We start from the raw sequence: 15,963 nt of genomic DNA, 5'->3' as shown, positions 1-15,963 counted from the left end.
GTGGTTTCCAAAAATGTCCATCCCTATGTCATTTTAGGAAATCCTACTCCCTTACTCTTATTTAAGAAGTCCAACTCCTTAGTTCATTAAATTTAACTCTTTAAATTTAACTATCTCAACGGGGATTAAAACTCCATTACACTGTGTGACCCTCAATGGTTCAGGGATACAGCTAGCCGTGGGCTCACAACTCCTTGTGACTCGGAACAACACTTTCCGACTTGCCCAACGAATCATGGTAAAGCGCCTAGCAACATCGCCCCATGATTCCCTAGGTATCACTGATAGTGCCTACAAGAACCAGTAGATTTTGGTTAACGTACAGTACGGTCCCTTCATCCATATATCCCGATCGAATCAACAACCATTGGTATATCGAGAGTCGCTCAAGATTCGATAACTATGCAATACATCTTGAAGATCAAATTAGTGACATCGCATGTGCTACTAAGAAACCATTTCTTAAATCACATCAAGTACTCTGGCCAGAGATTTGTCACACTAATATCTCCTCAGATCGCATAGGATATCCACACTCGCAAGTATGTGGTGAATCCTTGACAACAATGCATTGACTCCTATATGTGTCGTAACTGTACCCAATCTCGACACCTGATGACCCCTCAGAGTCGGTAAACGAGTCAAAGCACAGTACTAGCATATAGAGTCTCCATGATGTTTCAAGTCGTAAGGACTAATGGTGTACAACCAAAACCGCGGACTTTATCCACTCGATAAGTGATAACCACTTGGAAAGTCCGGATAGGGTAGTTCGACTATTCATCCTATGAATATCCATTTGCATGCTTCGAACATCTCCATGTTCCCTACCAATGAAACGTGGTACTCCGCATCGCAAATGCTAGTCTCAAACTCGAGCGATCCTTATCCTTATTATCGGACGGCTCAATCGACTAGGAACGGTTTTAGAATATACAGTGACTATAAGATGTATTTCATGATAGACATCTCCATGTTCTACCACATCTTACATACACTATAGTATATTCAAGGTCTTTATCAAAACAACAATAGTATATCACAATATAACAATATGAAGTAATATAAAGTCATTGCCATAAAAGTGTAAATAATATTAAACAAAAGATTGTTTATACAAAGAGTCAACAAAGCCCATAGCCACACAGTTGGCTCACTGGGCACCCACTCTTACAATCTCCCACTTGCCCTATAGCCAACTAGTCATACTACGTAGACCCATTGCTTCGCGATGTTTGTCAAACAATGGTCCTGGCAAAGGCTTAGTAAGTGGATCAGCGATATTGTCTGCAGAGGCCACTCGTTCGACACTGATGTCTCCTCTTTCCACAATCTCCCGGATTATGTGGTATTTCCTCAGTACGTGTTTGGATCTTTGATGAGACCTTGGTTCCTTTGCTTGAGCAACGGCACCCGTGTTGTCGCAGTACACCGGGACTGGACCAACAAATTCAGGAATGACGCCCAACTCTTGGACGAAATTCCTCATCCAAACGGCCTCTTTAGCAGCAGCTGATGCTGCAATGTATTCAGCCTCAGTGGTGGAATCCGCTGTGGTGTCCTGCTTGGAACTCTTCCAAGAGACAGCACCGCCATTGAGCATGAACACAAATCCAGAGGTTGACTTCGAGTCATCCACATCACTTTGGAAGCTAGAGTCGGTATAGCCTTCCAGTTTGAGTTCTCGTCCTCCATAAACCATGAACATATTCTTAGTCCTTCGCAAGTACTTAAGAATGTCCTTCACGGCTTTCCAATGCATCTGACCAGGATTAGACTGATATCTGCTCGTGACACTCAGAGCAAATGCTACATCCGGTCTGGTAGATATCATCCCATACATGATACTACCTATAGCTGACGCATATGGTACATGTGTCATATTCTCTATCTCTGCATCAGTCTTGGGACACATAGACTTGGATAGAGAAACTCCATGACACATGGGTAGATGTCCTCTCTTGGACCCATCCATTGAAAACCGTTTCAATATGGTATCGATGTAGGTTGATTGAGTGAGTCCTATCATTCTCTTAGATCTATCCCTATAGATCTGTATCCCAAGAATGTAGGATGCCTCACCCAAATCCTTCATCGAAAATCTACCTGATAACCATATCTTTGTTGACTGCAACATCCCTACATCATTCCCAATGAGTAGGATGTCATCAACATAAAGTACTAAGAATGTCACCGCATCCTTAACTACTTTCTTGTACACGCAAGGTTCCTCCGGGTTCTTGATGAAACCAAAATCTTTTATTGTTTCATCAAATTTCTGGTTCCAACTTCTTGATGCTTGTTTTAGACCATAAATTGATCTCTGAAGCTTGCATACCTTATGCTCGCTTCCCATGGATGTGTACCCCTCAGGCTGCTTCATATAGATTTCTTCCTTAATGTCTCCATTAAGAAAAGCAGTCTTCACATCCATTTGCCATATCTCATAGTCATACCATGCAGCTATGGCAATAAGGATTCTTATGGACTTGAACATTGCAACTGGTGAAAAGGTTTCGTCATAGTCAACTCCTTGCCTTTGAGTATAACCTTTAGCCACCAATCGCGCCTTGTAGGTCAATACCTTACCATCAGGCCCAAGCTTTCTTTTGTAGATCCATTTACACCCTATTGGAACAATTCCATCGGGAGGATCCACTAAAGTCCAGACTTGGTTAGTATGCATCGAATCCAATTCTGACTGCATAGCTTCAAGCCATAAATTCGAATCCGCATCAGAAATTGCTTCCTTGAAGCTTCTTGGATCACATCCAATGTCGGGTTCATCTTGACCCTCTTCAAGAAGAAGACCATATCGAACTGGAGGTCTAGAAGTCCTCTCGGATCTTCTAGGTGCAGGCGTGTCCAGCAATGGTTCCTGAGGTGTGGGATCGTTATTTTGTATTTCGGGTTCTTCTCGAACTTCTTCGAGTTCCATCATCACGCCTTTCTTATCCAATAAGAACTCCTTCTCCAAGAAGGTGGCATTCCATGAAACAAACACCTTTGTTTCAGCAGGATAATAGAAATAATATCCGATTGAATTCTTCGGATACCCCACAAAATAACACAAGCTGGATCGACTATCCAACTTATCTCCCACTGTCCGCTTCACGTAAGCCGGACATCCCCAAATCCTCAAGTATGAATACTTAGGAGCTTTGCCATTCCATAACTCGTATGGTGTTTTGTCCACTGCTTTAGTGTGGACGTTGTTCAACAACAATACCGCCGTTTCAAGCGCATAGCCCCAAACGAAGGTGGAAGCTCAGTGAAGCTCATCATAGATCGAACCATGTCCAACAAAGTTCGATTACGACGCTCCGATACACCATTAAGCTGTGGTGTCATAGGAGGAGTCCACTGAGAGAGAATCCCATTCTCTTTCAGATAGTCCAAAAACTCGGTACTCAAGTATTCTCCACCTCGATCCGATCGAAGTGCTTTAATACTTTTACCTAGCTTGTTTTCTACTTCAGCCTTGAATTCTTTGAACTTTTCAAATGCTTCAGACTTATATTTCATTAAATATAAATACCCATACCTTGAATAATCGTCAGTAAAGGTAATGAAGTAGGTGTGGCCATATTGAGTCCCAACTCTAAATGGTCCACAAACATCTGTATGGATCAAATCCAACAGATTTTGACTACGTTCAGGCTTCCCCTTAAAAGGAGATTTAGTCATTTTCCCTTTTAGGCAGGATTCACAAGTAGGTAGAGAGTTAATATCAGACATATCAAACATGCCCTCTCCCACTAGCTTGTTCATCCTCCTTGAGGAAATATGACCTAGTCTAGCGTGCTAAAGGTTTGCCGGGTTTTGACTATCGATTTTCCTTTTGTTTGTTGTCGCCGGTTTGTCAATACAATTTACTGGAACGTCTTTTAGTTTTAAATTGTATAGATCGTTTTCAAGTTGTCCATTTCCAATTAAACATTCATTCTTGTAAATATTGCAAATCCCATTCACAAAATTACAAGAATAACCATCTCTATCAAGCATAGAAATAGAAATAATGTTTTTAATTAAATCTGGCACAAATAAAACATCTCTCAACAATAATTTAAAACCATTCTGCAAAATCAAACAAACATCTCCAATGGCCGTAGCTTCAACTCTGGAACCATTCCCGAGCCTCAGCTGGGTCTCACCCATTCTAAGCCTGCGACTTCTTGTCATCACCTGCGAATCATTGCAAATGTGAGATCCACATCCGGTATCCAATACCCAAGAAGTTGTATTAAGTGACATGTTTATTTCGATATAGAACATACCCTTTGCAGTTCCCAACTGCCCAAGATACTCCTTGCAGTTGCGCTTCCAATGACCCGGCTTCTTGCAGTAATGGCAAACATCCTTGGATTTTCCATCGTTTGAAGCCTTTGTCTTTTGCTTCTTCTCGGGTTCCACTTTCTTGGGTGGGGCAGAACGTTTCTTGCCCTTCATACTTGGCCCCTTCTTAGCAGAAGATGGGGAGCCCACCAAGAAAGCTGGCTTATCCTTCTTAAGTGTGGATTCATATGTAACGAGCATATTGACCATCTCTTCAAGGGTGGCCTCTATCTTGTTCATATTAAAATTTATCACGAATCCATCAAATGAAGAAGGAAGAGATAGAAGCAGCAAGTCCACATTGAGTTCATGCTCCAACACCAAATCAAGGGTCGCTAACTTCTGTATGAGCCAAATCACTCGTACCCCATGATCACGGACCGAAGTCCCTTCACGCATGCGGCACGTCATCAACTCCTTAACAGTAGAGAACCTTTCAGCCCTCGACTGAGCCCCAAAAAGTTCCTTGAGTTGCGTGTGAATGTCAGCAGCATTCACCGTGTCCTCAAATCGCCTCTGGAGTTCATCAGACATCGAGGCTTGCATATAGCATTTGGTCTTGATGTCATGGTCACACCATGCATCAAGTTTGGCCAATTCCTCCGGACTTATGTCAGCTGGTGCTTCCTTCGGAGGTGCTTTCTCTAACACGTAGAGCATTTTCTCCGAAGTTAAGACAATCTTCAACTTCCGGAACCATTCCGTATAGTTGGCGCCAGTCAGCTTGTTTTGTTCGAGGATCGAGAATAAAGGATTTCGCGAATTCATTGTATGAAATACTGAAAAGGAAAAACAGACATATATCAATGATTGTTTAACAATTTACTAAGACATAAAATAGGCGAATTTAATTTTATGAATCTCACTCCCACTATTTTAACGATTTCACCACCCTCTAGTGAAAACGGGAAACTTTTTCCTTAGTGAGAACATGGAGTCCAATTGACAAACTTATGGTCCCGAATAATATCAGCCAACCATAATTCTCAAAAGGTAGAGCCCAATTGCTTCCAAAGCAACCCCCATGTGTTTACCTCATGTCCAATAAGGGCCCAATAATATGACGCCGTTTAAAGTGACATGTCAAGATGACCCATCAATATTAAGTTGTGATAGACGGTCGCCATGTGGATCCCCCAATAATATGAGCCGATCCCATGGGAGTTCCACCCAACTTACAACATTTGTCGATCCAATGTACAGCTTTCCGACGGTCGGGCCCCCCCAATAATATGAGCCGGACCGTATCCGCGGGTAGCATCACATACATTGACCGTTGATGGAAGGTAGGAACATTTAAACAATATTTAAATTTCCTTTATTTATCTTGATATAAATTTTAAATCATATTTAAAATGAGGGATTTTATTTATAAAAACATTTGTCTCATCATATTTAATTTATTGCATGCATTGCCGGATTCACGCAATTTATGTCTAAACATGCATACAATCATAATATCACATATTATATAGGATGATCGATTCCATTTCTAATTGACCCGTGGTTGCCAATCACGGGTCTTAGTCCAATCCTAGGTAATATGCAGTATGCAAATGCAATCCTATTACATATGCTTCCAATTTACATTTCTTCAGTCTTCATTGTCTGCTGGGCCCACCATCTTCAAATCTTGATCTCCCACTAAATCTAATGTATTTACAATTAAATAACAATGACAAGTAGGGGATACATTTTTAGGGGGTGGGAACGGGCTATAAACCAAGCCCACTTTTATTACATATGACATTCATATCGGGCCATAAACCAGGCCCATTAATAAAACCAACAACAATAAAGACAAAATGTAAATTCTAACATACACCTACAAAATTGGTCATGGCAATCGATCATCCTTATCCAATAACATTTAATTCAAAATTAATTTATTGGATAACATGCTGTGGCAATTCAAATTTAAACAAGATAAAATCATATTTTATATATAAAATCACATTTCACATATAAAATCATATTTTATCTCCATATCAAATAAAATCATATTTTATCTATAAAATCCAATTTTACAAATAAAATCATATTTTATCTAATATATCATAAGATCATATCTTATCATCAATTGTACCAAAATAATTGATTTCAAAATTCAATTTACGGATAAAATATTAAAATTTTCAAAAATTCAAATTTATCCAAAATCAATTTTAAAATTTACGGACTCGAACAATTCGATCCGAAATCTCGTGAACCAATCAAAAACAATTTTTGACCGGACCAAAAATAAAATTTTAAATATTAAAATTAATAAAAATATTAAAAAATTAATTTTTCCCGCGGGCCACCCGGGACATTCCCGGGTTGGCCCGCACCCGGGGCGCGGGCCGGGGCAGCCCGGCTGCCCCCTTAGGGCAGCAACGTTTGCTGCCCTGGCGGCGCCGTGCGTCGCCCTGGGCGGCGCCGAGCGCCGCCCCTGGGCGGCGCTGTGCGCCGCCCTGGGCAGCGCACAGCGCTGCCCTGGGCAGCGCCGTGCGCCGCCCTGGGCGGCGACGATCGCCGCCCTGGGCGGCGCCGTGCGCCCCCTTTGGGCGGCGCCGTGCGCCGCCCCTGGGGGCAGCGACCATCGCTGCCCCCTCCGGGCAGCGATCCAATCGCTGCCCGGGTTTCGCCCCCGAAAAAAAAAATTTTTTTTTTTTATTTAAAATATTTATTTTGTTTCAAAAACCGAGACTCAAAAATTTTGTACAATTGATTAATTCAATCGATTGATCTGAGCAACCTGGCTCTGATACCACTGTTGGAAAACTGGCGAGTTCCCAGACCAATTACGATTGATACCCGGTGCAGCGGAAGTTTAAAAATTTTCCATGGAACGTTTCCATGGTATGGGTATCAACCGTTCATCGATTGAATTATTGTGTGTGTAAAATTTAAATAACAATTAAATAAATTTTACCTCAAATCTCGCAACGAGATTAATGGACACCAACAGAACAATTCTGCTCTTGTTGTCTCTCCCTGGAACCGATGAACGCCTCCAATCAGGTCCACGAACAGAGGTTTAATCCCTCTGATAGATTGCACTAGAAAATCTATCAGAAGTTTTCTGCGAAGAGAATACACGAATCTGATTCGTTATTCCTTACTGCGATTCAAAATCACAGACCGGAATTTTCTCGGGCAGAGTGAAGGGAGGGGACGGCCGATCGGTTTTTTAAGAGGCTAGGGTTCGAAATTCAGCTCTCAAAAATAATGACCTGTTGTTGTGTAATTTCTGTACTGAAATAACTTATTTATAATGCAGGCCACTAACACCTTAGGGCCCATTAATCATAAGCTGGGGCCCGACAAGCAAAGCCCGCTCGTTCAGAAATTAATATAAAATTCATCGTGACTCCGATTGATGAAACGATTTCACCAATGTGCACAGAAACCATTTCTGCACGTTTTAAAGTCAAAATAAATTTTCCTGAATCCGAATTCAGTGGTTTCCAAAAATGTCCATCCCTATGTCATTTTAGGAAATCCTACTCCCTTACTCTTATTTAAGAAGTCCAACTCCTTAGTTCATTAAATTTAACTCTTTAAATTTAACTATCTCAACGGGGATTAAAACTCCATTACACTGTGTGACCCTCAATGGTTCAGGGATACAGCTAGCCGTGGGCTCACAACTCCTTGTGACTCGGAACAACACTTTCCGACTTGCCCAACGAATCATGGTAAAGCGCCTAGCAACATCGCCCCATGATTCCCTAGGTATCACTGATAGTGCCTACAAGAACCAGTAGATTTTGGTTAACGTACAGTACGGTCCCTTCATCCATATATCCCGATCGAATCAACAACCATTGGTATATCGAGAGTCGCTCAAGATTCGATAACTATGCAATACATCTTGAAGATCAAATTAGTGACATCGCATGTGCTACTAAGAAACCATTTCTTAAATCACATCAAGTACTCTGGCCAGAGATTTGTCACACTAATATCTCCTCAGATCGCATAGGATATCCACACTCGCAAGTATGTGGTGAATCCTTGACAACAATGCATTGACTCCTATATGTGTCGTAACTGTACCCAATCTCGACACCTGATGACCCCCTCAGAGTCGGTAAACGAGTCAAAGCACAGTACTAGCATATAGAGTCTCCATGATGTTTCAAGTCGTAAGGACTAATGGTGTACAACCAAAACCGCGGACTTTATCCACTCGATAAGTGATAACCACTTGGAAAGTCCGGATAGGGTAGTTCGACTATTCATCCTATGAATATCCATTTGCATGCTTCGAACATCTCCATGTTCCCTACCAATGAAACGTGGTACTCCGCATCGCAAATGCTAGTCTCAAACTCGAGCGATCCTTATCCTTATTATCGGACGGCTCAATCGACTAGGAACGGTTTTAGAATATACAGTGACTATAAGATGTATTTCATGATAGACATCTCCATGTTCTACCACATCTTACATACACTATAGTATATTCAAGGTCTTTATCAAAACAACAATAGTATATCACAATATAACAATATGAAGTAATATAAAGTCATTGCCATAAAAGTGTAAATAATATTAAACAAAAGATTGTTTATACAAAGAGTCAACAAAGCCCATAGCCACACAGTTGGCTCACTGGGCACCCACTCTTACACAAGATTCAGTAACAGTCATGAGACATGTTAGGATCATGTTAGAGTAAGACTGATCCTGCGATTAGCGAAGAGAATTTCTTTTACCCAATTGTCGGACATGGGATTTTGATGGTTCGCCAGTTTTATTGAAATGTTTCCAAATGATAGTGAATTGCTAACGGTAGTCAGTAGTACTACATAATTACTGTAGAATGGTAGATAATAAGGCAGTTTTTAAATAGTAAAATTCAGTGTTAGCTTGGATTGCTGACAAAGACATATGGAGTTAGTACCGGGGTGGAGCTCTAAATCAACTTTGGAGTCTTGATGTGGTTCAGTAATAGACAGACCATACATGTTTTATAAAGGTTTGTGTTGTTGAAATCTATTCAACCAGATGTTTTGAATCAAAACTATCAGTGAATGTAATAATGTAGTAGCCCGGTTCTATTTTACAAGATTAAGTGATTTAAACATGTTAAGAAATTGACATATAATTTTAAAAGTGTCAAAACATGTTTAAGGAGTCCTTATTTGGTAAAAATAAGTGTAAAATCAGATCCGAAACGTCCAAAAATGGTAGGGTAGGTCCCGGGGGTCCAAAAATGGTAAAGAAAAGAGTGTTCACTTCGGAGCCACCGTTGTGCAAGATCGGAGCTGCCGGTACGAACGGAAGTTCCGATGCAGCAACGGAGCTTCCGATGTGCTGTCTGAAGACGTGGCAATGAGAATTGTACACATAGCTTCATGCAACACATCGGAGCTTCCGATTGTGCTCTATAAGTAGGGGACGAGGGGGCCTCATTTTGAAGTGCTATTTTCCTCTCCTCTCCCGGTAATCGCTCTATTTAAGGGCTTTGGGATTCTTTCTTTAAGAGTTGGAGTAGGAAATAGTATTTTTATAGCAGACAGTGTCCGTAGTAGCAGCCAAGCAGCGGAGCTTTGACGAGGCGTCTATGGGTCGTAGCTAGGCTATGCTCAAACTCTGGGGCATGCATCATCAGCGCGCTGACGACAGATGAAGGTATGGCTTTGGTTCCCTATAGAAAATAGGGAGTAGACTATATTTTAATTAAGGCTTTTAGAGCCTAGTAGGTGATGTTTGGCATGCTAGGTAATGCATGGGTTATTTATGTTGTAGTGATGCATGGTAGGCTTGGACCTAGAGGGGAAGCTTCTAGGATCTGCCTTAGTAAGGTACGAAAGTATTTATTCGAGATATCCAGATAAGTATGTTGGAAAACGGTGTTCAGATCAATTAAGAATTGATACCCGGTGCAGCGGAAGTTTAAAATTTTATTTTATTATATGGAACGATTCCATATATGGGTATCAAAACTTTTACGAATAAATTTGTTCAAGTAAAATAAAACACAGTTAAATTTTTACCTCGTCAAGCAAAGGCTTGATCGTGAACTCGAACAGAATTTAATCTGCTCTTCTTGTAAATCTCGGGAACCGATGACAGTCACGATCTAACTCCGAAATTAGGTCCACGAATGAAAAACAGAAACCCTCTGATTGACTGCACTAGAAATCAATCAGAAGTTTTACGTAGAGAATAAACAGATATGATCTGTTAATTTGATTTGTAATTCTTCACAAAAATCACAAGTCGAATTTTCTCCAAAAGGGACAGAGGATTTCGAAAATCCCCTTGAAAATTCTAGAGTGTATTTTCGAAAAATTGCAATATACAATGTGTGTGATTTTCGAACCCAACACCTCTATTTATAGATAATTTCCAGTTATAATTGTATCAGGACTCTAACTCCTTAAAGCCCACAATCCATAACTTAAGCCCAACAAGCCAAGCCTGTTGTTATAGAAATTAATATAAAATTCATCGTGACTCCGATTGATAAACTGATTTCACCAATGTGCACAGAAACCATTTCTGCATCTTTTAGAGTCAAGATAATTTTTCTGAATCCGAATTCAGTGATTTTCAAAAATGCCCATCCCTATGTCATTTTAGGAAATCCAACTCCCTTTAGTTAAGAAGTCCAACTTCTCTTTCATTAAATTTAACTCTTTAAATTTAACTATCTCTACGGGGTTTTAGTAATCCATTACTTGTGTAACCCTCAATGGTTCAGGAATACAGCTAGTCGTGGGCTCACAACTCCTTGTGACTCGGAACAACAATTTCCGACTTACCCATCGAATCATGGTAGGAGCGCCTAGCAACATCGCCCCATGATTCCCTAGGTATTACTGATAGTGCCTGCAAGAACCAGTAGATTTTGGTTAGCGTACAGTACGGTCCCTTCAACAAAATTTCCCGATCGAATCAACAACCATTGGTGCATCGAGAGTCGTTCGAGATTCGATAACTATGCATAACATCTTGGAGATCTATTAGTTACATCGCATGTGTTACTAGGAACACCAAGTAACCTAAAACACATCATGTACTCTGGCCAGAGATTCGTCACACTAATATCTCCTCAGATCGCATAGGATATCCACACTCGCAAGTATGTGGTGAATCCTTGACAACAAAGCATCGACTCCTATATGTGTCATAACTGTACTCAATCCCGACACCTGATGACCCCAATAGAGTTGGTAAACGAGTCAAAGTACAGTACTAGCATATAGAGTCTCAATGATGTTTCAAGTAATAAGGACTAATGGTGTACAACCAAAACCGCGGACTTTATCCACTCGATAAGTGATAACCACTTGAAAAGTCCAAATAGGGTAGTTCGATCATTCATCATATGAATATCCATTTGCATGCTTTGAACATCTCTATGTTCCATACCAATGAAACGTGGTGCTCGGCATCGCAAATGCTAGTCTCAATCTCGAGCGATCCTTATCCTTATTTGCGGACGGCTCAATTGACTAGGAACTGTTTAGAATATACAGTGACTATAAGATGTGTTTCATGATAGTCATCCCCATGTGCTACCACATCTTACATACACTATATTATATTCAAGGTCTTTATCAAAACAACAATAGTATATCATAATATAACAATATGAAGAAAGATAAAGTCAATGCCATTATAAAAGTGTAAATTATATTAAACAAAATATTTTTTTACATAGAGTCATAAAAGCCCTTAGCCACAAGTTGGCTAACTGGGCACCCACTCTTTCAATATCCCACTTGCCCTAAAGCCAACTAGTCATACTACGTAATCCCATTGCTTCGCGATGTTTGTCAAACAATGGTCCTGGCAAGGGCTTAGTAAGCGGATCAGCGATATTGTCTGTAGAGGCCACTCTCTCAACACTGATGTCTCCTCTTTCCATGATCTCCCGTATGATGTGGTATTTCCTCAGTACGTGTTTGGACTTCTGATGAGACCTTGGTTCCTTTGCCTGAGCAATGGCACCCGTGTTGTCACAGTACAACGGGACTGGACCAACAGCTTCAAGAATTACACCCAACTCTTGGATGAATTTCCTTATCCAAACCGCCTCTTTAGCAGCAGCTGATGCTGCAATTTATTCTGCCTCAGTGGTGGAATCCAATGTGGTGTCCTGCTTGGAACTCTTCCAAGAGACAGCACCGCCATTGAGCACGAATACAAATCCAGAGGTTGATTTTGAGTCATCCACGTCACATTGGAAGCTAGAGTCGGTATAGCCTTCCAACTTCAATTCTCTCCCTCCATAAACCATGAATAAATTCTTAGTCCTTCGCAAGTACTTAAGAATATCCTTCACGGCTTTTCAATGCATTTGACCGGGATTGGCTTGGTATCTGCTTGTGACGCTCAGAGCATAGGCCACATCCGGTCTGGTAGATATCATCACATACATGATATTACCTATGGCTGACGCATATGGCACGTGTGTCATCTTCTCTATCTCTTCGTCAGTCTTGGGACACATAGACTTGGATAGAGAAACTCCATGACACATAGGTAGATGTCCTCTCTTGGACTTATCCATAAAAAACCTTTTCAATATGGTGTCGATGTAGGTTGATTGAGTGAGTCCTATCATTCTTTTAGATCTATCTCTATAGATCTGAATTCCTAGAATATAGGATGCCTCACCTAAATCCTTCATCGAGAATCTACCTGATAACCATATCTTTGTTGATTGCAACATCCCTACATCATTCCCCATGAGTAGGATGTCATCAACATAAAGTACTAAGAATGTTACCGCATTCTTAACTACTTTCTTGTGCACGCATGGTTCCTCCGGGTTCTTGATAAAACCAAAATCCTTTATCGTTTCATCAAATTTCTGGTTCCAACTTCTTGATGCTTGTTTGAGACCATATATTGATCTCTGAAGCTTGCATACCTTATGCTCGCTTCCCATGGATGTGTATCCCTCAGGCTGTATCATATAGATCTATTCCTTAATGTTTCCATTAAGAAATGCAGTCTTTACATCCATTTGCCATATCTCATAGTCATACCATGCTGCTATGGCAATAAGAATTCTTATGGACTTGAACATTGCGACTGGTGAAAAGGTTTCATCATAGTCAACTCCTTGTCTTTGAGTATAACCTTTTGCCACCAATCATGCCTTGTAGGTCAATACCTTTCCATCAGGCCCAAGCTTTCTCTTATAGATCCATTTGCACCCAATTGGAACAATTCCATCGGGAGGATCTACTAAAGACCAAACTTGGTTAGAATGCATCGAGTCTATTTCCGATTGCATAGCTTCAAGCCATAAATTCGAATCTGCATCAGAAATTGCTTCCTTGAAGTTTTTTGGATCACATCCAATGTCGGGTTCACTTTTATCCCCTTCAAGAAGAAGACCATATCTAATAGGAGGCCTAGAAGTCCTCTCGGATCTCCTAGTAATAGGCGTGTCTTGTGATGATTCTTGAGGTGTAGGATCGCTATTTTGTATCTCGGGTTCTTCTCGAATTTCTTCGAGTTCCATCATCTTGCCTTTCTTATCCAATAAGAACTCCTTCTCCAAGAAGGTGGCATTCCTTGAAACAAACATTTTTGTTTCAGCAGGATGATAGAAATAATATCCGATTGAATTCTTTGGATACCCTACAAAATAACATAAGTGTTGGAACACGGTCGTTCTCCGGATCGAAAAGAAAGTGATACCCGGTGCAGCGGAAGTTTTAAATTTTTATATGGAACGATTCCATATGGGTATCAAATTCCTACGATTAAAATTGATAATATAAAATTTAAACAATATTAATTTTACCTTAAAATCTCGAAACGAGATTATGGACACCAACAGATTAAACTGCTCTTGTTGTATATCCAAGGAACTGATGAACGAACAATTCTTCAATCAGGTCCACGAACAGAAGTTTAATCCCTCTTATAGACTGCACTAGAAAGTCTATCAGAAGTTTCTACGAAGAGATAGAACAGATATGATCTGCTAATTCAGACTGCAAATTCGAAATTCGCAGACTGAAAATTCTCTAAGACAGAGAGAGGGAGGCGGCCGAAATTCCTAGACTGGAAGCTAGGGTTTTCAAAAATCTGAGTGTAAGTTGTGTGTAATTTCTGTACTGCAATAACTTATTTATAATGTGGGCTGCTAACAGCTTAGGGCCCATTAGTCCTAAGTTCAAGCCTGACAAGCAAAGCCCGCATGTTCAGAAATTAATATAAAATTCATCGTGACTCAGATTGATAAACCAATTTCACCAATGTGCACAGAAACCATTTTTGCATCTTTTAAAGTCAAGATAAATTTTCTGAATCCGAATTCAGTGGTTTCCAAAAATGTCCATCACTATGTCATTTTAGGAAATCATACTCCCTCTACTCTTAAATAAGAAGTCCCACTTCTTTATTCACTAAATTTAACTCTTTAAATTTAATTATCTCAACGGGGATTAAAAATCCATTACTTGTGTGACCCTCAATGGTTCAGGGATACAGCTAGCCGTGGGCTCACAACTCCTTGTGACTCGGAACAACAATTTCCGACTTACCCATCGAATCATGGTAAGAGCGCCTAGCAACATCGCCCCATGATTCCCTAGGTATCACTAATAGTGCCTGCAAGAACCAATAGATTTTGGTTAGCGTAAAGTACGGTCCCTTCATCCATATATCCCGATCGAATCAACAACCATTGGTAAATCGAGAGTCGTTCAAGATTCGATAACTATGCAATGCATCTTGAAGATCAAATAGTGACATCGCATGTGCTACTAAGAAACCATTTCTTAAAACACATCATGTACTCTGGCCAGATATTCGTCACACTAATATCTCCTCAGATTGCATAGGATATCCACACTCGCAAGTATGTGGTGAATCCTTGAAAACAAAGCATCGACTCCTATATGTGTCGTAACTGTACCCAATCCCGACACCTGATGACCCCAATAGAGTCGGTAAATGAGTCAAAGTACAGTACTAGCATATAGAGTCTCAATGATGTTTCAAGTAGTAATGACTAATGGTGTACAACCAAAACCGCGGACTTTATCCACTCGATAAGTGATAACCACTTGGAAAGTCCGGATAGGGTAGTTCGATCATTCATCGTATGAATATCCATTTGCATGCTTTGAACATCTCTATGTTTCATACCAATGAAACGTGGTACTCGGCATCGCAAATGCTATTCTCAATCTCGAGCGATCCTTATCCTTATTAACGGACGGCTCAATCGACTAGGAACTGTTTAGAATATACAGTGACTATAAGATGTGTTTCATGATAGCCATCCCCATGTGCCACCACATCTTACATACACTATAGTATATTCAAGGTCTTCATCTAAACATCTTATAGTATGTCACAACATAATAATATGATTAAAGATAAAGTAAATGCCATTATAAAAGTGTAAATTATATTAAACAAAAGATTGTTTATACATAGAGTCATAAAAGCCCTTAGCCACAAGTTGGCTCACCGGGCACCCACTCTTTCAATCTCCCACTTGCCCTAAAGCCAACTAGCACTAGTAGAATTTCTGCCTTTTACTTCGCTACTATTTACTTCGGCAATTATTAATTACGAAGTAAAATGTAACAATAAACTTCGGTAATATCACTGACGAAGTAAAAATGAACCTTTTACTTCGGATTTTAAAAAACCCGG

The sequence above is a fragment of the Henckelia pumila genome, chromosome 3 (genome assembly GCF_033568475.1).
Source record: "Henckelia pumila isolate YLH828 chromosome 3, ASM3356847v2, whole genome shotgun sequence".
NCBI lineage: Eukaryota > Viridiplantae > Streptophyta > Magnoliopsida > Lamiales > Gesneriaceae > Henckelia > Henckelia pumila.
Note: the sequence above shows the minus strand (reverse complement) of the source record.